The 26,922-nt window shown below is 37.6% G+C and overlaps 1 long non-coding RNA gene across 1 annotated transcript in view; it reads right to left on the bottom strand.

Moving 5' to 3' along the window:
• Window positions 1–474: 474 nt before the first annotated feature.
• The window catches only part of LOC122811392, a 169,251-nt gene continuing 142,803 nt past the window's right edge, over window positions 475–26,922 (bottom strand). Inside the window, exon 2 of the long non-coding RNA XR_006366247.1 lies at window positions 475–1,197. This is a non-coding gene — a long non-coding RNA (uncharacterized LOC122811392). The remainder of the gene's footprint in view (window positions 1,198–26,922) is intronic.

Raw genomic sequence — 26,922 nt, 5'->3', positions numbered from 1 at the left:
CAATTTAATAAATGACAAGCATATTTCACTAAGTGTGGGTGATAAAAGGAATGATATTATTCACAGCCTAGAAAAAGAAGCTTTTAACTGTTTATAAACTAATATGTAAGTTTTGACCACAATTTCAAATTATGACAATACAAGGGATAGCAAAATGTTAAATATCACAGGAATATCAGAAAACCTAATGATAATCTAGCAGCGTCACCAGCATGATGCATTCATATATTGCATAAAAAATGCCTTTAGATCTCCTGGGACCATTTAACCTAAAGGAATCATGTGACTCAAAAACTCAAAGAACACATAAGTCAGAATGGCTCAAGAAAGCCATTAAAATAGTCTTTTCAGTGTTTCACTCTAAACTTCTGATCAAGGCCTTTCTAAAAGAAGCAACATAGCTTCCTTATCAGATAAGCCATGGTCACAGAGCAATCACAAAATCTTCAAATAAAAAATCCAAACAGTGTCATCTTAAATTTGAACAAAATTTTAATATAAGTGCATTTGTCATTCTGATACCATAAAACAGTTACAATTTGATCAGTCATCCGCAAGCAAAATAGTATGTATAGTGAATGAAAAGCAACAATTAATTCACAAAGTTTCCAATCTGGAAGCAAGATCATGTGGGATTCATTTATACTCTCTGGAAATGGCTTCCTCATCATTTTTAGCAAGTGCATTTGCATTATTAAATACCTGTTCCATGTGGTGTATTTTATTTATCCTAATGCTAGACTTTGTGTAACTGAATGAATACAATAGTCATCCATGTAAAGACCAGCACCATGGGCAGTCAAAGTGTTCCACAGTAGTGTAACATTGACAATCCACAGTGCACCACATTATATTTGCAATGATGTAAAATAACATGAAATCTTTCTCTTGCCAATATCTCCAAGTATCAGAGAACAATACTTGTGGAAGACTTACAAACGTAATGCTGTATGCTGCTAAACCATGATCATTTTTGTAAAACATTTTATTATTGAAAGGATACAATTCAAATCAATTATATGAAAGCTCCTTTAATCACATGCAAACCTTGCACAAATGGTAGTGCAAAATAAAGTGAAATATTCATCTTGCCAGTGTTTGGACATTACTTCTCACTACTGGATATTAGAGAACTGCTCTTGTAAAAGCATGATGTCCATAATTCTGTGTGTTGCTCCCAAGTGATGATCTTTTTTTCTGCAGGAAAAGATTTTTAATTATTAGAATTGAGGTATAAAGTATGCACATGTGTGCTACTACATTCAGATGCAACCAATGTATTAAATTATATTTCTTAACTTGTAAAATAAAATGAAATATTTCTCTTGCCTATATTTGGATATTACTTGTTACTATAGGGTATCAGAAAGAAGTACTTATTAAACTATCAAGCCCATAATCAGCTATATCGTTTTCAAACTGTAATGGTTTTCTGCAGTAAAACTGTTGTTTATTAAAAATAAAATGTAGCTTTTCTTGTTTATTCTTGGCTATTATTTCTCACTGTTGATTATATATGTGAACAACACTTATCAAAGCATCAGGATAATAATGTTGTTACCTATACATTACCATTTTTGCAAGCACATTTGCACAGTTGAATTAATGTAACTTCAGGATGCTGAATTTCAATCATACTATACCTTGCATGGTTAAATGAATACAGTATTTGGCTACAAAAAGGTCAGCATCATGTCATAGTTGAGGTGTTCAACAATGCTATAGTATTCACATGCAAACAGTGCACCATGCTATGTTTGTAGGTATGAAAACTACAATGAAATATTCCTCTTTCCAGTACTTAGCTATGAAGTCTCAATATCTAGTATCAGAAAACAGTACTCACTAAAGCATGAAAACCATAATGCTTTACGTTGCTTTTTCATGTTCATCTTTTTAGAAGAGTATTTTCACAGTACAGCTAGTACATCCTCAGTATGTTATTTTACTTGTCCTTGACACTGAGCTTTGCAGAGCAGACTGAATATAGTATTCAACTGCATGAAGACCGGCATCACAATAGTCAAGGTAAACTTGCTGTATATACTTCAAAGGAAAAAATGATTGTGGGGAAGTAGCATAAATCACTTTTCTCTTTATAAAAATGACATTGTTTACTAATGTGCCTTTGAACGATTAAACTAATATACCTTCCAGAGAGTGTTTTCTGAGTGGTGAATATATGCACATGCATTCAACCTTGCAAAAATTGCAAGCATCAGAGGACAGCTGAGATATCCCACAGTGCTGTAATGTTTGCTCACAGGAGTGCTCTGGCTGATGCTTATTTCTTCTTGATAAAAAATGACATTGCTTTCACAAGTATACCTTTGTACAGTAGAATTAATACAGCCTTTAGATGCTATACTTTCCATAGAATAATGAAAACAACAATTAGTCATGCAAATATTGATTACTCTGACATTTTTTACTTTCATCTACTTTTCACCTTATTAACACAGTGGAAACCAGTAAACTAAAATTGAATGATTAATGTAAGACTGCTGAAGCACAGCATGCATACTTAATTATTTGGAAACAGACTCTTAAGAAAAAAAAAAAGGATTTTACATTTTGTGTCTCAGTGCAATGCATTCCTTCCATTTATCATACAAAAATGGTATGTATATAAGCTTATCAATCAGAAGACCATAATACCTTTCCTTGGAAAAATTTTGCTCAGGTAGTCTTCAGCTTATTTTTAAAGGTATGTATTGGGGAACACATTGTCTATATTGGTAAAAACTCACATTTATCTTTTTTTTATTGTGCATGCTACCCTGTCACAATATCTCTTCCACTGAAGCAATGCATCATGGAAGTGTATGCAAACACAAAACTGTTGAAATTACTGAAAGTTAAAGTGTGTACTGAATGCCATACTATTTGAGTTTGATGCTGAGAAGTGGCTAAGAAGAACTGGAGAAAAGATACAGAGAATAGTCAAATATTATGATGTTAGTGTCTGACACTCATGCTAGATAGTCACAGCTGAGTAAGTATCGGGGAAAAAAGTAGCTAACAGCATTAGTACAGAAAGTGCAAGCTGTCTGAAGAGCATTACATATAAATGCTACTCCTCACCATTCCTCTAAAAGCACTCCTAAGAAAGGAATTCAGAAAATCATAGCGACTGCATTTTCATAGGAAAGAGATCACTTTTTCACTCTGCATGGCACTGTCACTACTGACAGGTGCTGCCAAAGGGAGGGGACAAGAAAAAGGGTGATTTAGTTTAGTATTTAAAATGATCATGCTCTCGCATGACTGGTTTTCCTACTTTCATTACATCAAAGAAATCCAGCTCTGCAGAAGAACTTTCAGTAGCACAGAGCAGTGACAGGTAATTAATTCCTTCATTCCTTCAGTTGCACTGCCCTGACTGCAAACATCCTGGATTAAGTTCCTTGTAAATGTATTTTCTTTTCTCCAGGATGTCCCAAAACCAATAGTGCTGTAGGCTGTTGACTGTTCTCTCACTCTGACAGTTCATATGACCCAGTCATTAGGTTTCTTGTTATGTTTCTGTTTTATGATGAATGTAGCAGAACAGAAATGTGACCTACATACAGAGCAGTGAACTGAGCACATTTATTTCCTTTTTGTAAGAGGTTACTAAACTGTTTTGACCACATATACGTTGCCTTTAGCTCTACTACTGCTTATTAAGACATCCAAATCTGTGTTTTGACTTAGTTTTAATCAAGGCAGATGTGCTCCATGCAAAGCATTAATGATATCAATTATGATGTCTTAGCCAGACATATATCATATATGTCACAGCATATACATTTAAGAATAAATTATTTTGTGCAATAAAATGTGCTAGAAGTTGCATTAAAAATCTTGAAATATTTACCAGGATTTTATTTTATTAAGTTGTATGTTTTGCTAAATGGCTCGTTTTCAGAGTGACTTTTTTATTTGCCAAGTACTTGAATAAGAAACGTGCAGAATGTTTACGGGGTGCATAGCAGTCACATTCTAGAATATAGTATACAAGTTGGTACACAGATCCAACAGTACTGGCATTACACCCTAACACTTCATAACATATCTGTCAACCTGCAACCATTGAAAATAGTAACAAAGGCCCTTGAAAAGTGCATACATCCAACCAAACATCTGGCATTTGGCATTAAGGGTGAATATCAAATAGCTTGTAACTATTCCCTCTTCCAGTAAGATTGTATGATACTGCTCAGAATATTGAAATACAGAGTGACAAAATGATAGAAAAATATAAGCAAGTTATCAACCAGACAGTGTTAAATCTATAGATTTTAATAAACTATACTACAAATTTCTACGACAAAAGGTCATTTATTTTTGCTGCAGAAAAAGGGAGATATGAGGTGTGCATCCATTTTCTTTAAATTATTGTTGCCTATCTCTAAATCTGATTTCAGCTCCATGTCTGTCACATAGTGTGGTTTTCTGCATACTGAATAGCTTCAAAAACATATTGCATCCTGCAATGGTGATTATTTAAAAAACTGAGTGAAAGGTTAAATCAAGCCTGAAAATAGGGATATGCCTCCAAACTCAGGGACATCATGTGCAGTGGTAAATCAGACCTAAAAATAGGAATGTTCCTTCAAAACAGGGTCAGTTAAGAGGTCTGCTTTACACTACAGATAATGGCAACAAGCTTATCTAGCTTGTATGTTAAGTGCATTCAACATTTTGTCTGCACTCCACCCTATTCCCCAAGATGCCCATGTATTCTGTGACTTATTGAATGTCTCTGAGGACTTCCTCTCCACTACCCATTCTGGTAATCTATTCTATAAATCCATGATCTTCTCTGTGAAGTGCTTTCTTAAATCCAGGGAGAAATGAATTCCTACAACCTGTTACTTTTGCCCCAACTGCTCCCTTTATCCTTGATGATCAGAGCCCCATTAAATCTCCCTGTCATGAGCTTGTGCAGTATGCCAATATTGTGTCTTCTTTGACTCATCTGGCCTCTAGGGAAAAAAATCTTTCCTTTAGCCTCAGGTAATATCCTTTCACCTGCAATCTCCTTCAATCCAAGCACACTTCTGTTTGTGTACCACTAAACACTTGTATGGCCTCCAGATGTATATATATAATTTTCACAGTGTAGCTAACCAGGTTTAGGTACAGAAGGAGCATTAATTCTTTGATTCTAGAATCTAGATCCCCCCCCCCCCGCCCCTGAGGATACGCCCTGACATTCTGTTGGCTGCAGAAATGCCCTCTACCCAGCTCTTGCTGATCCATTCCAGGTGTAATCAATACCCCCAAATTCTTTTCCTGCTCTGTTGCCATCAGTTCCACTTGTCTATCACACCAAGGCTGCTATGCATAGCTGAATAACTTGCATTTGTCTGTTTTGAACAGTAGCTGCCACCTTTTAGCCCAGTTAGTTAGGCTTTTCTAATCCTTGCTTGGACTCCTCCCTCCAACTGGGTATTCATAGACACTGATTGCGTTGTCTGTTCCTATAGGTGCTTCCAAAATAAACAAACTGAAGAATACTGCAGTACTCCACTAGTTACTTTCTTTATTGTTGAAACGGCCTTATTACATCCCTGTTTATCATGCCATTCAACTGTGCAGCAATCAATTCCTGAGTCTTCATCATACCTTGAACCCCTTCAGTTTTCCTACCAGTCTCATAATGTGGGACTAAGTCAAATGCTTCAAATCGTCAGTGTCACTCTCTCTCATCCAAACCTAACTTGGTTCAGTGGCAGGACATAGTTGAGATGACTGGAGATGGGTTGGGATGCAATGAATGGCCACCAGTGTCCTAATGTGTCTCACTGTGCCCTATTTGAGCTCCACAGCACTTACTGAGCCTACCTTCCTGCCCGTTGAATCAATCTTGTGATTTCCTCTTCACGGTTCTCTGGATCCAATCTTTGCATGCATAGGTAGACAGGCCTTGACTCACTCAGGGTTGCAAACTTGTTGGCTTCCCTCATCTGGTTTTGCTGGCCAGTCGAAGCCATTGCCCCGGGTGTGGCCGCTGTTGCATGCAAACAGTTACGAGGAGCCACAGGTAAGAGCTGAGTGTCAGGTGAGGACCTAGGTGGGTGAACTATTCTGAAGAGCATGATGTGTTCACTCATCAGAGGTACTACCTCTTCCTGGCACCCCATACACACACACACACACACACACACACACACACACACACACACACACACACACACACACACACATATATTTATTTTAAATGGGTTACCTATGATTCATTAATTTTTTTTTTACATCAAATAGTGAAAAAGTTGTTACAGACAATTGAAGTTGAGTGAAATCACAGAATAGCGGGGTATGGGATATTTCCTGTTTCTCCACTGTTGTGCAGTAATTAGCTGGGCGTATATGGGGAAGCAGGGGAACTTGCCTCCCTGCAAAAGATGTTTATTTCTTTGTTTGTTTTTAAAGTTTTTACTTTCGAATATTAGATGTTCAATTTGGATGAAATGTCACAAATCCATATGATATGTATATATGTGTGTGTCTGTGTTTGTGTGTCTATACCAGTAAAAAATGAAAACACCCAATGTACACTGGCATAATGCCGAAGTCTAAACATTGAAAATACTGACAACATACCAGTACAGCTGTTCCAAGAAACAGCCTTGGCACATGCAATCTTCAACTATTTAAAAAATGCAATAAAATATTTTTTTTTTGCAGGGGCAAAGCCCCCCTGCACCTCTTATGCCCCTGTTAATTATATATTCCAACTCTGAGATCACACAAAAATGGGCAAGGGCAAATTTCCTGAATACTGGACTTGTGCAATCTCGCACACATGTCGATTTAACTGCCTGATTGACCATTTGCAGTTGACTAGATAGCTATTAACCTAACACACATTTGACTGGGTCAATAGCACCTGTATAGAGTTTATATATATATATATATATATATATATATATATATATATATATATATGTGTGTGTCTGTGTGTGTGTGTATGTATATATATATATATATATATATATATATATATATATATATATATATAAAATCAGTTCAGCAGTAAATGGGAAAATAAAACAGATTCTTAGTTCAGGCTTGTAGAATTGTAAACTCCTGGGTTTTAAAAGTATTTGGTTTCAGATTCTATCCATCAGTCTCAATAATGAGACTGGGACTCCATGCAATCAAGAAGTCAGCTTTTTACATTGAAATAGACAATCTGGGGTAGAGGAAGGTGTTTTCTCTTTAGCCCGTTCTTTTGGGAGGATATACTAATAGTTTTATTAAGTCCTGAATAGTAAGGTATTGTGCGTTTTCTAATCTTTCTATGAGTTCTTCTACCAAGGCAAGGAGTTAAAGTCAGGTTTAGAGATCCCATTAACTTGTTAATGCATACAGACTTGATAAATTGTAGCTAATCACTCCTGTAACATTGGTAGTGTAAGTGGCTTTGTCCTGTTTAAGCAAATAGCACTAGAAAGGCAGACCACTCGCAGTGTTTTTGTGTCACTGTAATGTAATCATGTATTGAAGTTCTAGTATTCAGTGCCGTGGCTATACACATTAAATGTGAAAAAAATCACATCAGATGAAAACCAAGTACAAAATTCTATGTCTCTTGTTCAGCTGAAAGGTTTTTCTCACATTTATTTATTTTTTTCTAGGAAAATGTGATCAAGCATGCTGAGAGTCAGGAATGTCACACCTAATTAGTCAAGTGATAGTAGGCATTAGGATAAGTCTATGAACCTCATTATAAAATCTGTTCCACATACACTATCTGACCCACTACAGTACATTTTCATCCTGTTTGTCACAAGTACCATAACACTGGGGACAATAGGCATGCTTATCCTAGGAAGGAGGGAGGTAGTGACTCAAGGCCATTCAGTGCCATGACCACTTCAGGCAGCCATTCAGTCATCAAGATGTGTCAGTGATGGCTCTCACTGTGAGTGGATGGGAGCACGCACCTGCATCAGGGATAGCATTGTGGTCCCTGAAGTACACTTCTTTACTCAGAGGATGTGTTAGGCTTAAATAAATACACACCCTCACTGCCAAGGTGTCAGAGAAGGTACATAATACTACTTAAGCTGATTGTATGATAGCCCTTTCTGGTCATTTCTGTTCCTAAATGGAAAATACCACAGGCACCATCAGAAAAAATGTCATAACACCTGCTCTTTCTCCTATTTTGCCATGAAGTAGCTAACCATCAGCTGCCACCAGCTCCTGTCCTCCTTCACTGGGTCTACTGGACTCACTTTATCCTCCCCACGTTCAGCCTGACCCACGTCCAGGACCAGTGTGAAGGAGGACAATTATTCTATTTTAAAAAAAAGCAATGATTTTATGATCTAGTCAGTGAAATGTTACTGTTTTTTTAAGGAACATTGAGTGAGTAAGTCACATGATGATTTTAAATGCTATTTAAATGATGGTTTTATTTTATAAAATGGTTCTGAAGAAGTTCCTTTGGGGAACGAAAGTGCCTGGCCATTTTTTGTTTCTAAATGAGTGTTATTTATACTATGACATCTTGTCTGAGCCTTATTGGGAATTATCCGCCTCATTGGCTTGTTATTTGGTATAAGTTTATTTTTGCCTTAGAGTACACCCTGACATTTTTGACATTGTCACAGGTAGGGCTGACTATGATCATAGGAGCTTAAGCAGCATCCCTATAATGTGCCATAGCACATACATTGTTTGCTTTCTGTCAAAGAAGAAGGGTAGCATATAGCTTGAAATTTCAGACTTGGTACAGAACACTCATTGTTAAAATACATCTTCATCCAAAATTACCTCTGGTGTATGGGTAGGTATTATATGTCTGAATCCTCCTACCAGAAGTTATTTCCTGATTATTTATTAAACTTACTATGAGTGTGTGTGTGTGTGTGTGTGTGTGTGTGTGTGTGTGTGTGTGTGTGTGTGTGTGTGTGTGTGTGTGTGTGTATTTTATAGATAGATGGGTTGCTGACAAGTTGTTGAATGGCAACTTGTTGAACATGGTAAAACTTCAGCACAGTTGATCAAAAATCAGGTGATAGAATGTGCAGATAATTGTTCTGTGCAAGATTGATGTACAGTGGGGATTGGGAGATTTGCTCTTTCTCAACTGAAGTGTGATCTTTGAGTTGGTATAATTTGCAAGGGGTGGGGGTTATCTACACGTGGGGTAGGGCCTGCTCCCCCTGTAAAAAACAATATTTCAATATTTGTTCTTTTTTTATGGATAGGCTGCTGATCAACAAGTTGTGGTGAATCAGTTGCCTTTTAATATATTGTATTTTCAGTGAGTTGTCAGACATATATGTATGCATGTCAAATGTCTGAAGATTCAGTTTACTGAACTGAAAGAGCTGCTGCACAAGTGATCACATATTCAGTTGCTAGCACAGAGCAGGTATTGTGTTGTGGGAAGTTTAGGGGAGCTGGGGTGCAGTGGGCTTTGTCCCCCTGCAAAAAAAGAAAAATGATTTGTATGTATTTAATTCTGAAGTGGTACTTTAAATATTATGAGGTTTTATTCACTATTTTTTCCAATTAATTTTTATTCAAACACATCATTTGATCATATGTAGTAGTTTCATGCATCTCTCTCTCTCTATATATATCCATCTGACTGTCTAGTTTATCTATTTATGTATTTTACATATACTAACATATTTTTACTTATTTATTTATTCAGTTTGTTAACTGGGTAAATGGACTAGTACAAAGACCCTTTTCAGCCATGATCTGACACAGCAGTGTTTTACAATATGACAGATGCACATAACTTAACATATGAGCAAAAGAAATAAGATTTACATCTGTGCAACATAAGTAGAAGTGTTGAGTTTATACAGTTAATGACAGAACACCTGTTGTGTTAGTACATCAGACACATTATTGGCACTTTGCAATGAACTGTAAATACATTTGAGATGTGTCCAAGTAAAAACGGACTCTGTTTAGTGTCTTCATCTGATGAACTTCTTGTGACTTATATTAAAAGAACAAAAGTGCTTAACAGTCCATTTTACTTGGATATTTCCTTTCCTTGCCGACTTAATACTTTATGCTTATTTAGTTTTGTTTGTTAAGCTTCCAGTTTTTTGGCTTTGACATTTAAAATGTGCACTCCTTTTACACTTACAATTTGTACAATTGTTAAAACAGGTTTGCATAAATAAAGAGTTTATACTTAGAGTGCAAATTTAGCCTTCCTCTCTAAAACATGAGCACTTATGTTGTTAAATAGGTATAAGTCCATAGTGTTTTGCTGTCTAACTTCAACAGCTACTCCATTCCAAGTTGCTGGGCATAGCTTACAAAATGCTCTGTCAGTTGTGCTGGGTTTGAAAAGTGGCCTAATGAGTAATAATCTTTTTCATAATTATTGTTCAGTGTATAGTCAGGCTGTTTTATTTGCAATGTTTGTAAGTGAGGGACACTGGCCCATTTTCAGCAATTTGTAGATTTGTGAGCTAAGGAGAAAAATAATTATTTTCAGCAAGTGGAAGCCAGTTAATTTATTGCAGAAATTTGCAATGATGAGTGTGTGTGCATGTGCGTGCCTGTGTGTCTCTCTGTTTGACTGATGATTGAAGATACAGACATATTTATCAAGCTCAAGGTTGCTGTTTCTCAGAATATTCCCTCTTCTCTGACCTATGGTGATCTTGGAGTTGGTATAAATACATTTGCAAGGGTGTGGAAAGTCCTCCACAATAATAATATTGTTTGAGGGAGAACAGCAATGTTCAGCTTTCACTGATGTTCTTCGTGTTTCACTGTTGCAGTCATTACATTTGGGTAATCTGCTGGCAGGTTGCCCTCAGTCGGCCTGATTAACAAAGTCTTGGGTCCTGCGTTGGTTGCTGGCCCTTCTTCTATGATGTCAGGGGTATAAAACATGCAGCCGATGCCATTACATCAATCTTTCTTGCCATGCAGTGCCCGAAGCAGAAGCAGTTCGCAAGTGCCGGTCGGCCGACTCCTGAAATTTTCGTTTTCGAGTTTCAGAACCAAAGTCCTCAACTAAAAAGCTAAGTACCCTGTTGGGGAAACTTTTTCTTGCTCCTTACCGATGTCAGTAAAAGTTAATAATTGCAATACTTGTGGGAAGCAAATACCTCATAAGGATTTTCATTTGTACTGTATTCCTTGCCTAGGCCCTAACCACAATGTACCTTGCTGTCGGTTTTGTGCTAAATTTAATCAATGCACTATTAAATGTCGGTATATTTTTGCTTCTAAATATTTTGGCTCACAATTTAATTATCCAGAAATGTCATTGGTTAGCAATTCGACTACCGGAATACCTAAAAAATGCAAAGACAAAGACAGAGACAGGCCGTCGAGATCCAAAACTGACAACAACGCTTCTCCCAAGCCAGTCACCAGTTCGCCGGTACTCAGTGAGGTGCTTTCGTAGCCCCTGATACCCACTACTTCTGATTCGCAGGCCTCTACTGAGACCCATTCGGAGTCCGGTATGCCACGAGATGCTTCAATTATGGAACCCGCGGATGTCTCTATCTTAGATGGGTCCAAAGCCGCTGTGCAGAGACCGGCTTCTGAGGGTGCTTTTGTATTTTAGACCGACACCATCTTCAAAACTAAGGCCAAAATTGAAATCTATGTCAAAAAAACGATGCCTGGGCCACATGTGCAGGCCCCTATGCCTCAAAAACAAATTATCAAAATGGCTGAATGATCAAAATGGCTGAAGATTTAATTACTCAGCTCAGGGGTAGCCAACCACCTCCTTCTAAGAGGCCTAGGCAAGACATTGATTATGAATCTTTTGAACAGGATTCTATTTCTTCTGACTCTTCCAATGAACAGGATTTGTCTATACCTACTTATGAGGACTCTGATGCAGAAGATTCCATTCCTTCTGCTTCTCCCCCTGAGGATTTTTCTTTTGGGGATACTTTACATACCTTAAGGGAACATTTCCACTGGGAAAGTCAGGATTTCTCTGAATCTAAAAAGAGACTTAGGGATTTTCTTCTTCTTCCTCAGCATAGGCCTTTGGCTATACCTCCTGTTCTAGACATTGTTGATGATGTTTTTTCAGAATCTAATATGGCTCCTGATTCTCTGCCTCCGGCTCCTTGTAAGCCAGACAGATACTACAGGGTTCCTGGCTCCCACAAATTAATTTTCAAAAATCCTATTGCAGATCCTGAAACCATTTCAGGATCTCAAGGGCATTAAAGCCTCTACTGCTAAAAATCCTACCCCTTCTGATAGAGATTCCAGGGCACTGGATAGATGGGGAAAGAAGGTTTACACTTCTGCAACCTTGGCAATCAGTGCTTTAAACTGTCAATTTCATATGCTTAAATATCAACAGCATATCATGGGACTGCTTAAACAGAAAATGATGTTAATTTCTGACTGTGTGGAAAATAAAGATTTACAAGATTTATTGCATTCAGCTGAACAAGTTGGAAAACATACTTTGCAATGTGGTTTTGATTCTTTGGAGGCCTCTTGCAGGGCTGCTGTAACTGGGTATGTGCTAAGAAGGCATGCTTGGCTCAAAGTGCAAATTCTGCATGATCATGTTAAAGCAAAATTGTTGGATGCTCCTTTACAACAGGACTGTCTTGTTGGTAATAAGGCTGAAGAAGTTTTAAAAAAGATGGAAGATAAAGCTAAATCTATGCAAACTGTGAAATATCTCTTACAAGTGCAAGCTCCAAGATTTAGTAGGCACTGGCCTACTAAGAACTGATCCTTTCCAGTTCCTTCGAGAGCCACTCAAGTCAAACCCAGACATTCCAAAGGCTCCAGGTTTCAGTCACAAGGGACTTTTAGAACAAAACAATGGGGTGCCTCCACCTCAAAATCTGGAAACAACAATGCACCTCCCTATGGTAAACAGTCTCAATGACTTCCCTTTACACTTATCAAGCACTTACCTTTTAGCCACCCCTTTGGAGAGAAAACTGGCACTTCATGCAAGAAACTGGCAACTTATAACCCAGGACAAATGGGTTTTAAATATAGTATCCTATGGATACAGATTTCATTTCCACACATTGCCAATCCCAAACAGTGGCCAAACCTGCCCCCAAATCAGTGGGCAAAGGCCCAGAAACTAGTACTGTCCCTCATGAACATGGGGGCTATTCAACCAGTACCAGAAGAGGAAAAGGGGCAAGGTTTCTATTCAAGACTTTTCCTGGTACCCAGAAAAGACAAATCATGGCGTCCAATTCTGGACTTATCTACTCTAAACACATTTCTGGACATTCCAAAATTCAAGATGCTGACTCTTCAACAATTACTTCCCATGCTAGGCAAAGATGCCTGGTTGGTAACTCTAGACTTAAAAGAGGCTTACCTGCATATCCCAATCAGGGAATATTGCAGAAGATACCGCCGCTTCAAAGCAGGCTACTTGTATTACCAGTTCTCTGCACTGCCCTTTGGCTTTGCCTGGTTTCAGTAATTGCATTTTGCAGGCAAAGAAATATTCAAATATATCCATACCTGGACGATTGTCTAATTCAGGCAGAAAACAAGGACATTCTTCTAAAACATCTGGCATTTGTAAAAAGGGTTCTAACTAAATCACAACTGGTACCCTCTCAAAAAATTACAATCCTGGGTGCAAGCTTTAATACAACTGCCCAGATGGCTTACCTTACCCCAGAAAAGCAAATTCATTTGGTAACTTACTTCAAATAGGTGGCCACAAAAACCCTGCTATCCGCAAGACAAATTCTGGAAGCCTTGGGGTTCATGGTCTCCTGCATTCTTCTAATTCCATATGCAGGACTGCATATGAGGAAACTTCAGTGGTACTTAAAAAGTTTATGGAGTCAACATTGTCACAGCCTGGAAACAATGATTCCTATCATACCTTGCCTGCAACTAGAGTTCCTGTGGTGGGCAGAGGCCTGCCACCCAAACCCTAACTACAAATGCATCAGACTATGCTTGGGGGTCTCATCTGGAAGGGAAGTGCGTTCAAGGCAAATGAAGCCTAAATCAAATGCACCTTCATATCAATCAGAAAGAGATGCTAGCAGTACAGAATGCACTGACAGCCTTCAAGGACTACCTTCATCCAGGACAATTAATGATAAAGACAGACAACACCACAGTTATGTGGTACATAATTGCAGACTAGCCATGGCATTGTGGAACATGGCTCAATTCCTGCCAGGAAAGCTGAATAATCAATGGAAACTGGAACCACAGATTTTCAACATGTTGACAAATGGGGGAGTCCAGACATAGATCTTTTTGCCTCACCCCAGAACTATCAGTTGGACAGATTCTGCACAAGAACTCATCAAAAAAAGCCTGGAAAATGGATGCTCTGTCATTCAGCTGGAAAAAAACTATCAGTCTATGCTTTTCCCCCTCTGCCTCTGCTCTCCAAAGTTCTACTAAAAGTCAAACAGGACAAACCAAAAATGATTCTGATTGCTCCAGACTGGCCTCACCAACACTGGTACCCACTCCTGTGCAATGTTTCACACCTTCCACCATGGCACCTGCCTCAGACACCTTACTTACTGTCTCAGCAGAACAACCAAATTCTGCACACTCAGCTCCAAACTTTAAATCTTGCAGTGTAGCTAATCACCTAAATTCACCCTTAACATCCCTCAGCAAACCTGTGATGGATGTCATTTAGGCCTAGTACTAGAATATCTTATGCTGACAAATGGAAAAGATTCTGTACCTGGAATCAATCACAAGGAATAAGTACAGCAGTGCCCAATATTCCTCAGATTTTACAATACTTAACTGAGATGCTTCACAAGGGCCTGTCCTTTTCTTCCATAAAAATCCATGCCTCAGCCATTTCAGCTCATTACAACACAGAACCTCCTGCCTGGGACCTCAATTTTGTATTGGAAAAACTCACTCTCCCTCTTTTCAAGCCAGCTGCTACTGCAGACTTAAAAAGTTCTCTCCTGGAAAACAGCTTTCTTTTAGCAGTCACTTCAGGATTTTCCTGAATTACAGGCTCTTATGGCAGTGGAGCCTTTTATTATTTTTCATGCGGACAGGGTGTCTCTCAGGACCAATCCATCCTTCATGCCTAAGGTGGTATTCAGTGTGGCTCTTAATCAGACCATTAATTTGCTAACTTTCTTTCCCAATCCACAGAACAAGGGGGATTGGATTCTGCATTCATTGGATGTACACAGACAACTTAGATTTTACTTAAACAGGACAAAATCTCAAAGAAAATCTGAACAACTACTGGTGGCATTTGCTGCAGGGGCAGAGGGAAAGGCTATTTCAAAGCAGACTATTTCCAAATGGATAAGCCATTGTATTCATTTCTGCTATATGCACCATGGTAAAACTATCCTCCAGGGGATCAGATCTCATTCCACCAGGGCTGCATCTACTTCTACAGCCTTTCTCAGAGGTGTTCCTATCAGAGACATTCTAGAAGCTGCTACCTGGAGCTCAGTTCATACGTCCACCAAACAATACAATGTACCTTTCTTCTCTAAATCCAGAGCTGACTTTGCTACTGCTGTCCTGCAGGGCCTTATAGCTGGTCCTAATGCTGTATAAGCTGGTCCTAATGCTGTATAAATCCATCCTCCCAACCATAGCTTTGGGAATCTGCCCAAATGTAATGACTGCAACAGTGAAACACAAAGAACATAGTACAGTTGTGTACACTTACCATAAATGTAGATGTTAGTGTATTCACTGTTGCAGTCCTGGTTACCCTCCCTGCAACCCCCCGTTTTGCTCTTACTATACCTCTTCTTTCCTTTATTATGCTTAAAAGCCTTTTTGGTGTATTTGCTTTTGTTTGGAGGTATATTTTTGTGTTTTTTAAATTACTTAAATATTTGGCTCCCCATTTGGGGGGCACCTGACATCCGGGGCAAGAAAAACTGATGTAATGGCGTCGGCTGCATGTTTTATACCCCTGACGTCATGGAAGAAGGGACAGCAACCAACGCAGGACCCAAGACTTTGTTAATCAGGCTGACTGAGGGCAACCTATCAGTAGATTACCCAAATGTAATGACTGCAACAGTGAATACACTCAAACATCTACATTTATGGTAAGTGTACACAACTGTACTTTCTTCAGAATGGATTTTTTTTGTAATTCCAGGGCTTACATTTATGATTACAGTAGATCCATGTATGGCACTGTTTTATAGGGTGCTGGAAAACCAGAAAAATGCCACAGTTGTACCACTATATTATTGAAAGGCAAAAAGAAAATATCCCTCAAAACTTCCAGGCAGTAAGTTAAACCTGAAATATAAGGAAAATATGCAGAAGACATTGTGGTACAGGCAGGTAGAATTTCTGGAAGGTATTATTTTCCAGGACTTGAATTGACATGCTTTGTAACCAGAAACTGATAAACTTCTAGTTTTTATTAGAAGAACGTAAAGCTGGACAATGAAAATCCAGTGGACATTATCTACCTGGATTTCAGCAAAGCCTAGGCCTCTATCCAATGTTGTCGCTTACCAGGCAAGATAAAAGAAGTGGGAATGGGAGAAAAATTGTGAAACAGGTGGTAAACCGGCTAAGGAAATGATACAGAGATTCCACTTAAGGTAAGATGTGTTGGCGAAAAGGATGCTGAACAGTGACATACCGTAAAGATCAGTTCTGGGACTACTACTCTTTATTGAGTTTGTAGGAAACACAGCAGTAGGCATTGAAAGGAATAATCCTTTCAGACTACAGCAGAACAAGGGTAATGTTAGAGGAGTGGTAGGAAACAGTCTTGGCAGGGAACTGAAGAGTGTAGCAACATGTGAAGAGAAGTGGAAACGTAAGGATAATGAGAAGTGCAAGGTAAACACGTAAGTGACAATCTATATGAATGTGTGCGTGTTTATCTTAACAATGGAAATCCATAAAAGGTGTGATCAAAACAATGAGAAGTGCAAGGTAGACACATAAGTGACAATCTGTATGAATTTGTGCGTGTTTATCTTAACAATGGAAATCCATAAAAGGTGTGATCAAAACAATGAGAAGTGCAAGGTAAACACGTAAGTGACAATCTATATGAATGTGTGCGTGTTTATCTTAACAATGGAAATCCATAAAAGGTGTGATCAAAACAATGAGAAGTGCAAGGTAAACACGTAAGTGACAATCTATATGAATGTGTGCGTGTTTATCTTAACAATGGAAATCCATAAAAGGTGTGATCAAAACAATGAGAAGTGCAAGGTAAACACGTAAGTGACAATCTATATGAATGTGTGCGTGTTTATCTTAACAATGGAAATCCATAAAAGGTGTGATCAAAACAATGAGAAGTGCAAGGTAAACACGTAAGTGACAATCTATATGAATGTGTGCGTGTTTATCTTAACAATGGAAATCGATAAAAAGTGTGATCAAAACAATGAGAAGTGCAAGGTAAACACGTAAGTGACAATCTATATGAATGTGTGCGTGTTTATCTTAACAATGGAAATCCATAAAAGGTGTGATCAAAACAATGAGAAGTGCAAGGTAAACACGTAAGTGACAATCTATATGAATGTGTGCGTTTATCTTAACAATGGAAATCCATAAAAGGTGTGATCAAAACAATGAGAAGTGCAAGGTAAACACGTAAGTGACAATCTATATGAATGTGTGCGTGTTTATCTTAACAATGGAAATCCATAAAAGGTGTGATCAAAACAATGAGAAGTGCAAGGTAAACACGTAAGTGACAATCTATATGAATGTGTGCGTGATCAAAACAATGAGAAGTGCAAGGTAAACACATAAGTGACAATCTATATGAATGTGTGCGTGTTTATCTTAACAATGGAAATCCATAAAAGGTGTGATCAAAACAGTTTTTTGGTACACTGTGAAGGATACAGGTTACCATCATCCTACCCATGTCATTAAGCATTTATAATTATACAATTTCCATCATCAAGATTTTAACAGCATTTCAACCATGCCATCAGTTATGGAAACTGTATTCCAACTTAATAAGAAAAACATACTTTACTTGCAGCACAGACAAAATACAACCTCAACAAAAAGCTGCACCATTTAATTCAACCTCTTAAAATAAAATGTGTTTATATCTGCCTGAAAAAAAAAATAAAAGCATAAAGAATAAACTGAAACACAGACTACAACTTGTCAGTTGGAAAGAACATTACAGGCAAAATTAGCCCAATGCTAAATATCTAAATTAATATTAAACTAAGTAAAACATAACTAAACTGTAAAAACAAACAGATCCTCACATAGTTTTAACTATGCTATGTTATACTACACTACTAAATAAGAGAAAATGTAGCTAATGTTACTAATACAGATTAGCTCCATGGTACAGATGGTTAGAGCCGATACTGCGACCCAGATGACTGGAGTTCATATAGCGGCCCTGGCACTAGGGGAACCATGCAGGGAGGGAAAAGAGTGAAGGGGCATGGTCCACTTGTCTCTCCCTGGGGGGGAGGAGAGATCTGTAGGGCACTTGGGGAGCATATATGAAAGTACGATTTCTCTGGTGGAGAACAGAGAAGCTACTTCCTGTGCTTGAGAGGAAGGGGTGGGGCTGCTTGCTGGCGACTTTCCTTGCAGAAGTGAAGGAAGACCAGTGCAGATGGCCCATTGCATGTCCCATTCAACTCTGCAGACTAGGCCTCCAAGGAAAAGTAGAGAACAAATGTATAAACCCCTTTAATCACCCAGATGGCTGTCTGAATATGGACCCCCTACTGATTGACCCTTGCCCTTGAAATGGGGAACAAATGAGCCGCATAAACTTATACAATCACCTCAGCCTGCTGAAATTAACCTAAAAATGAGGAAATGCATAATCTGGTTTGTATAATGAATGTCATATTTTGTATTGTAGGTTTAGGGAATGAGTTTTAGGATATGTAGCAAAGACTTTTGGTACTGTAGGTGTAGGGAATGAGTTTTAGGATATGTAGCAAAGACTTTTGGTATTGTAGGTTTAGGGAATGAGTTTTAGGATATGTAGCAAAGACTTTTGGTATTGTAGGTTTAGGGAATGAGTTTTAGGATATGTAGCAAAGACTTTTGGTATTGTAGGTTTAGGGAATGAGTTTTAGGATATGTAGCAAAGACTTTTGGTACTGTAGGTTTAGGGAATGAGTTTTAGGATATGTAGCAAAGACTTTTGGTACTGTAGGTTTAGGGAATGAGTTTTAGGATATGTAGCAAAGACTTTTGGTACTGTAGGTTTAGGGAATGAGTTTTAGGATATGTAGCAAAGACTTTTGGTACTGTAGGTTTAGGGAATGAGTTTTAGGATATGTAGCAAAGACTTTTGGTACTGTAGGTTTAGGGAATGAGTTTTAGGATATGTAGCAAAGACTTTTGGTACTGTAGGTTTAGGGAATGAGTTTTAGGATATGTAGCAAAGACTTTTGGTACTGTAGGTTTAGGGAATGAGTTTTAGGATATGTAGCAAAGACTTTTGGTACTGTAGGTTTAGGGAATGAGTTTTAGGATATGTAGCAAAGACTTTTGGTACTGTAGGTTTAGGGAATGAGTTTTAGGATATGTAGCAAAGACTTTTGGTACTGTAGGTTTAGGGAATGAGTTTTAGGATATGTAGCAAAGACTTTTGGTACTGTAGGTTTAGGGAATGAGTTTTAGGATATGTAGCAAAGACTTTTGGTACTGTAGGTTTAGGGAATGAGTTTTAGGATATGTAGCAAAGACTTTTGGTACTGTAGGTTTAGGGAATGAGTTTTAGGATATGTAGCAAAGACTTTTGGTACTGTAGGTTTAGGGAATGAGTTTTAGGATATGTAGCAAAGACTTTTGGTACTGTAGGTTTAGGGAATGAGTTTTAGGATATGTAGCAAAGACTTTTGGTACTGTAGGTTTAGGGAATGAGTTTTAGGATATGTAGCAAAGACTTTTGGTACTGTAGGTTTAGGGAATGAGTTTTAGGATATGTAGCAAAGACTTTTGGTACTGTAGGTTTAGGGAATGAGTTTTAGGATATGTAGCAAAGACTTTTGGTACTGTAGGTTTAGGGAATGAGTTTTAGGATATGTAGCAAAGACTTTTGGTACTGTAGGTTTAGGGAATGAGTTTTAGGATATGTAGCAAAGACTTTTGGTACTGTAGGTTTAGGGAATGAGTTTTAGGATATGTAGCAAAGACTTTTGGTACTGTAGGTTTAGGGAATGAGTTTTAGGATATGTAGCAAAGACTTTTGGTACTGTAGGTTTAGGGAATGAGTTTTAGGATATGTAGCAAAGACTTTTGGTACTGTAGGTTTAGGGAATGAGTTTTAGGATATGTAGCAAAGACTTTTGGTACTGTAGGTTTAGGGAATGAGTTTTAGGATATGTAGCAAAGACTTTTGGTACTGTAGGTTTAGGGAATGAGTTTTAGGATATGTAGCAAAGACTTTTGGTACTGTAGGTTTAGGGAATGAGTTTTAGGATATGTAGCAAAGACTTTTGGTACTGTAGGTTTAGGGAATGAGTTTTAGGATATGTAGCAAAGACTTTTGGTACTGTAGGTTTAGGGAATGAGTTTTAGGATATGTAGCAAAGACTTTTGGTACTGTAGGTTTAGGGAATGAGTTTTAGGATATGTAGCAAAGACTTTTGGTACTGTAGGTTTAGGGAATGAGTTTTAGGATATGTAGCAAAGACTTTTGGTACTGTAGGTTTAGGGAATGAGTTTTAGGATATGTAGCAAAGACTTTTGGTACTGTAGGTTTAGGGAATGAGTTTTAGGATATGTAGCAAAGACTTTTGGTACTGTAGGTTTAGGGAATGAGTTTTAGGATATGTAGCAAAGACTTTTGGTACTGTAGGTTTAGGGAATGAGTTTTAGGATATGTAGCAAAGACTTTGGTACTGTAGGTTTAGGGAATGAGTTTTAGGATATGTAGCAAAGACTTTTGGTACTGTAGGTTTAGGGAATGAGTTTTAGGATATGTAGCAAAGACTTTTGGTACTGTAGGTTTAGGGAATGAGTTTTAGGATATGTAGCAAAGACTTTTGGTACTGTAGGTTTAGGGAATGAGTTTTAGGATATGTAGCAAAGACTTTTGGTACTGTAGGTTTAGGGAATGAGTTTTAGGATATGTAGCAAAGACTTTTGGTACTGTAGGTTTAGGGAATGAGTTTTAGGATATGTAGCAAAGACTTTTGGTACTGTAGGTTTAGGGAATGAGTTTTAGGATATGTAGCAAAGACTTTTGGTACTGTAGGTTTAGGGAATGAGTTTTAGGATATGTAGCAAAGACTTTTGGTACTGTAGGTTTAGGGAATGAGTTTTAGGATATGTAGCAAAGACTTTTGGTACTGTAGGTTTAGGGAATGAGTTTTAGGATATGTAGCAAAGACTTTTGGTACTGTAGGTTTAGGGAATGAGTTTTAGGATATGTAGCAAAGACTTTTGGTACTGTAGGTTTAGGGAATGAGTTTTAGGATATGTAGCAAAGACTTTTGGTACTGTAGGTTTAGGGAATGAGTTTTAGGATATGTAGCAAAGACTTTTGGTACTGTAGGTTTAGGGAATGAGTTTTAGGATATGTAGCAAAGACTTTTGGTACTGTAGGTTTAGGGAATGAGTTTTAGGATATGTAGCAAAGACTTTTGGTACTGTAGGTTTAGGGAATGAGTTTTAGGATATGTAGCAAAGACTTTTGGTACTGTAGGTTTAGGGAATGAGTTTTAGGATATGTAGCAAAGACTTTTGGTACTGTAGGTTTAGGGAATGAGTTTTAGGATATGTAGCAAAGACTTTTGGTACTGTAGGTTTAGGGAATGAGTTTTAGGATATGTAGCAAAGACTTTTGGTACTGTAGGTTTAGGGAATGAGTTTTAGGATATGTAGCAAAGACTTTGGTACTGTAGGTTTAGGGAATGAGTTTTAGGATATGTAGCAAAGACTTTTGGTACTGTAGGTTTAGGGAATGAGTTTTAGGATATGTAGCAAAGACTTTTGGTACTGTAGGTTTAGGGAATGAGTTTTAGGATATGTAGCAAAGACTTTTGGTACTGTAGGTTTAGGGAATGAGTTTTAGGATATGTAGCAAAGACTTTTGGTACTGTAGGTTTAGGGAATGAGTTTTAGGATATGTAGCAAAGACTTTTGGTACTGTAGGTTTAGGGAATGAGTTTTAGGATATGTAGCAAAGACTTTTGGTACTGTAGGTTTAGGGAATGAGTTTTAGGATATGTAGCAAAGACTTTTGGTACTGTAGGTTTAGGGAATGAGTTTTAGGATATGTAGCAAAGACTTTTGGTACTGTAGGTTTAGGGAATGAGTTTTAGGATATGTAGCAAAGACTTTTGGTACTGTAGGTTTAGGGAATGAGTTTTAGGATATGTAGCAAAGACTTTTGGTACTGTAGGTTTAGGGAATGAGTTTTAGGATATGTAGCAAAGACTTTTGGTACTGTAGGTTTAGGGAATGAGTTTTAGGATATGTAGCAAAGACTTTTGGTACTGTAGGTTTAGGGAATGAGTTTTAGGATATGTAGCAAAGACTTTTGGTACTGTAGGTTTAGGGAATGAGTTTTAGGATATGTAGCAAAGACTTTTGGTACTGTAGGTTTAGGGAATGAGTTTTAGGATATGTAGCAAAGACTTTTGGTACTGTAGGTTTAGGGAATGAGTTTTAGGATATGTAGCAAAGACTTTTGGTACTGTAGGTTTAGGGAATGAGTTTTAGGATATGTAGCAAAGACTTTTGGTACTGTAGGTTTAGGGAATGAGTTTTAGGATATGTAGCAAAGACTTTTGGTACTGTAGGTTTAGGGAATGAGTTTTAGGATATGTAGCAAAGACTTTTGGTACTGTAGGTTTAGGGAATGAGTTTTAGGATATGTAGCAAAGACTTTTGGTACTGTAGGTTTAGGGAATGAGTTTTAGGATATGTAGCAAAGACTTTTGGTACTGTAGGTTTAGGGAATGAGTTTTAGGATATGTAGCAAAGACTTTTGGTACTGTAGGTTTAGGGAATGAGTTTTAGGATATGTAGCAAAGACTTTTGGTACTGTAGGTTTAGGGAATGAGTTTTAGGATATGTAGCAAAGACTTTTGGTACTGTAGGTTTAGGGAATGAGTTTTAGGATATGTAGCAAAGACTTTTGGTACTGTAGGTTTAGGGAATGAGTTTTAGGATATGTAGCAAAGACTTTTGGTACTGTAGGTTTAGGGAATGAGTTTTAGGATATGTAGCAAAGACTTTTGGTACTGTAGGTTTAGGGAATGAGTTTTAGGATATGTAGCAAAGACTTTTGGTACTGTAGGTTTAGGGAATGAGTTTTAGGATATGTAGCAAAGACTTTTGGTACTGTAGGTTTAGGGAATGAGTTTTAGGATATGTAGCAAAGACTTTTGGTACTGTAGGTTTAGGGAATGAGTTTTAGGATATGTAGCAAAGACTTTTGGTACTGTAGGTTTAGGGAATGAGTTTTAGGATATGTAGCAAAGACTTTTGGTACTGTAGGTTTAGGGAATGAGTTTTAGGATATGTAGCAAAGACTTTTGGTACTGTAGGTTTAGGGAATGAGTTTTAGGATATGTAGCAAAGACTTTTGGTACTGTAGGTTTAGGGAATGAGTTTTAGGATATGTAGCAAAGACTTTTGGTACTGTAGGTTTAGGGAATGAGTTTTAGGATATGTAGCAAAGACTTTTGGTACTGTAGGTTTAGGGAATGAGTTTTAGGATATGTAGCAAAGACTTTTGGTACTGTAGGTTTAGGGAATGAGTTTTAGGATATGTAGCAAAGACTTTTGGTACTGTAGGTTTAGGGAATGAGTTTTAGGATATGTAGCAAATACTTTGGGACTGTAGGTTTAGGGAATGAGTTTTAGGATATGTAGCAAAGACTTGGTACTGTAGGTTTAGGGAATGAGTTTTAGGATATGTAGCAAAGACTTTTGGTACTGTAGGTTTAGGGAATGAGTTTTAGGATATGTAGCAAAGACTTTTGGTACTGTAGGTTTAGGGAATGAGTTTTAGGATATGTAGCAAAGACTTTTGGTACTGTAGGTTTAGGGAATGAGTTTTAGGATATGTAGCAAAGACTTTTGGTACTGTAGGTTTAGGGAATGAGTTTTAGGATATGTAGCAAAGACTTTTGGTACTGTAGGTTTAGGGAATGAGTTTTAGGATATGTAGCAAAGACTTTTGGTACTGTAGGTTTAGGGAATGAGTTTTAGGATATGTAGCAAAGACTTTTGGTACTGTAGGTTTAGGGAATGAGTTTTAGGATATGTAGCAAAGACTTTTGGTACTGTAGGTTTAGGGAATGAGTTTTAGGATATGTAGCAAAGACTTTTGGTACTGTAGGTTTAGGGAATGAGTTTTAGGATATGTAGCAAATACTTCTGGTACTGTAGGTTTAGGGAATGAGTTTTAGGATATGTAGCAAAGACTTTTGGTACTGTAGGTTTAGGGAATGAGTTTTAGGATATGTAGCAAAGACTTTTGGTACTGTAGGTTTAGGGAATGAGTTTTAGGATATGTAGCAAAGACTTTTGGTACTGTAGGTTTAGGGAATGAGTTTTAGGATATGTAGCAAAGACTTTTGGTATTGTAGGTTTAGGGAATGAGTTTTAGGATATGTAGCAAAGACTTTTGGTATTGTAGGTTTAGGGAATGAGTTTTAGGATATGTAGCAAAGACTTTTGGTACTGTAGGTTTAGGGAATGAGTTTTAGGATATGTAGCAAAGACTTTGGTACTGTAGGTTTAGGGAATGAGTTTTAGGATATGTAGCAAAGACTTTTGGTACTGTAGGTTTAGGGAATGAGTTTTAGGATATGTAGCAAAGACTTTTGGTACTGTAGGTTTAGGGAATGAGTTTTAGGATATGTAGCAAAGACTTTTGGTACTGTAGGTTTAGGGAATGAGTTTTAGGATATGTAGCAAAGACTTTTGGTACTGTAGGTTTAGGGAATGAGTTTTAGGATATGTAGCAAAGACTTTTGGTACTGTAGGTTTAGGGAATGAGTTTTAGGATATGTAGCAAAGACTTTTGGTACTGTAGGTTTAGGGAATGAGTTTTAGGATATGTAGCAAAGACTTTGGTACTGTAGGTTTAGGGAATGAGTTTTAGGATATGTAGCAAAGACTTTTGGTACTGTAGGTTTAGGGAATGAGTTTTAGGATATGTAGCAAAGACTTTTGGTACTGTAGGTTTAGGGAATGAGTTTTAGGATATGTAGCAAAGACTTTTGGTACTGTAGGTTTAGGGAATGAGTTTTAGGATATGTAGCAAAGACTTTTGGTACTGTAGGTTTAGGGAATGAGTTTTAGGATATGTAGCAAAGACTTTTGGTACTGTAGGTTTAGGGAATGAGTTTTAGGATATGTAGCAAAGACTTTTGGTACTGTAGGTTTAGGGAATGAGTTTTAGGATATGTAGCAAAGACTTTTGGTACTGTAGGTTTAGGGAATGAGTTTTAGGATATGTAGCAAAGACTTTTGGTACTGTAGGTTTAGGGAATGAGTTTTAGGATATGTAGCAAAGACTTTGGTACTGTAGGTTTAGGGAATGAGTTTTAGGATATGTAGCAAAGACTTTTGGTACTGTAGGTTTAGGGAATGAGTTTTAGGATATGTAGCAAAGACTTTTGGTACTGTAGGTTTAGGGAATGAGTTTTAGGATATGTAGCAAAGACTTTTGGTACTGTAGGTTTAGGGAATGAGTTTTAGGATATGTAGCAAAGACTTTTGGTACTGTAGCTTTAGGGAATGAGTTTTAGGATATGTAGCAAAGATTTTTGGTACTGTAGGTTTAGGGAATGAGTTTTAGGATATGTAGCAAAGACTTTTGGTACTGTAGGTTTAGGGAATGAGTTTTAGGATATGTAGCAAAGACTTTTGGTACTGTAGGTTTAGGGAATGAGTTTTAGGATATGTAGCAAAGACTTTTGGTACTGTAGGTTTAGGGAATGAGTTTTAGGATATGTAGCAAAGACTTTTGGTACTGTAGGTTTAGGGAATGAGTTTTAGGATATGTAGCAAAGACTTTTGGTACTGTAGGTTTAGGGAATGAGTTTTAGGATATGTAGCAAAGACTTTTGGTACTGTAGGTTTAGGGAATGAGTTTTAGGATATGTAGCAAAGACTTTTGGTACTGTAGGTTTAGGGAATGAGTTTTAGGATATGTAGCAAAGACATTTGGTACTGTAGGTTTAGGGAATGAGTTTTAGGATATGTAGCAAAGACTTTTGGTACTGTAGGTTTAGGGAATGAGTTTTAGGATATGTAGCAAAGACTTTTGGTACTGTAGGTTTAGGGAATGAGTTTTAGGATATGTAGCAAAGACTTTTGGTACTGTAGGTTTAGGGAATGAGTTTTAGGATATGTAGCAAAGACTTTTGGTATTGTAGGTTTAGGGAATGAGTTTTAGGATATGTAGCAAAGACTTTTGGTACTGTAGGTTTAGGGAATGAGTTTTAGGATATGTAGCAAAGACTTTTGGTACTGTAGGTGTAGGGAATGAGTTTTAGGATATGTAGCAAAGACGTTTTGTATTGTAGGTTTAGGGAATGAGTTTTAGGATATGTAGCAAAGACTTTTGGTACTGTAGGTTTAGGGAATGAGTTTTAGGATATGTAGCAAAGACTTTTGGTACTGTAGGTTTAGGGAATGAGTTTTAGGATATGTAGCAAAGACTTTTGGTACTGTAGGTTTAGGGAATGAGTTTTAGGATATGTAGCAAAGACTTTTGGTACTGTAGGTTTAGGGAATGAGTTTTAGGATATGTAGCAAAGACTTTGGTACTGTAGGTTTAGGGAATGAGTTTTAGGATATGTAGCAAAGACTTTTGGTATTGTAGGTTTAGGGAATGAGTTTTAGGATATGTAGCAAAGACTTTTGGTACTGTAGGTTTAGGGAATGAGTTTTAGGATATGTAGCAAAGACTTGGTACTGTAGGTTTAGGGAATGAGTTTTAGGATATGTAGCAAAGACTTTTGGTACTGTAGGTTTAGGGAATGAGTTTTAGGATAT

Source organism: Protopterus annectens, chromosome 9.part0 (genome assembly GCF_019279795.1).
Source record: "Protopterus annectens isolate FY-2018-M chromosome 9.part0, PAN1.0, whole genome shotgun sequence".
Classification (NCBI taxonomy): domain Eukaryota; kingdom Metazoa; phylum Chordata; order Ceratodontiformes; family Protopteridae; genus Protopterus; species Protopterus annectens.
This window is presented reverse-complemented; position numbering and strand designations above follow the sequence as displayed.